The sequence below is a fragment of the Telmatherina bonti genome, assembly GCF_933228915.1.
Source record: "Telmatherina bonti genome assembly, chromosome: 13".
In the NCBI taxonomy this organism is placed as follows: Eukaryota; Metazoa; Chordata; class Actinopteri; order Atheriniformes; family Telmatherinidae; genus Telmatherina; species Telmatherina bonti.
Window position 1 is genome coordinate 12,323,952 of NC_136611.1, and position 494 is coordinate 12,324,445.

The window sequence follows — 494 nt, forward strand, 5'->3', positions numbered from 1 at the left end:
CATTAAGAATAATCATTCTTCTTATTTTTATTATTAATAATTTATTTATATTTTTGCTTTTTACATTAGATGACCTTTTTAGTAATAACCAGTTCTAAACTGTATATGTAGAATAAAAGTTTGTTAACATTTATACTACTAATTATTAAATAAAACAGCTTATTTTTATGTTAATATGCCTCCCAGCTGTCCCAACAAGCACATGAACACCTCTGCAACTTTTCCCACATTCTTCCTCAGCTTTTGTTTTGAAGACGCGCAGAAAGGGCACGCACTAGCGCGCGCGAGGCGGAGTTTGGCGTCGCGCTGCCGCATAGCTGCACACGCACACACACACACACACACGCACGCACACACACATATATATATATATATATATATACACACACATACACACAAACCACTTTCTGACTCCGTTTGGGCAGTTTTGACGCCAGCAGAGCGCGAAGTAGAGAAAGCGACTCTGTGAAAATGTAACCGGACTGTCTGCTGAA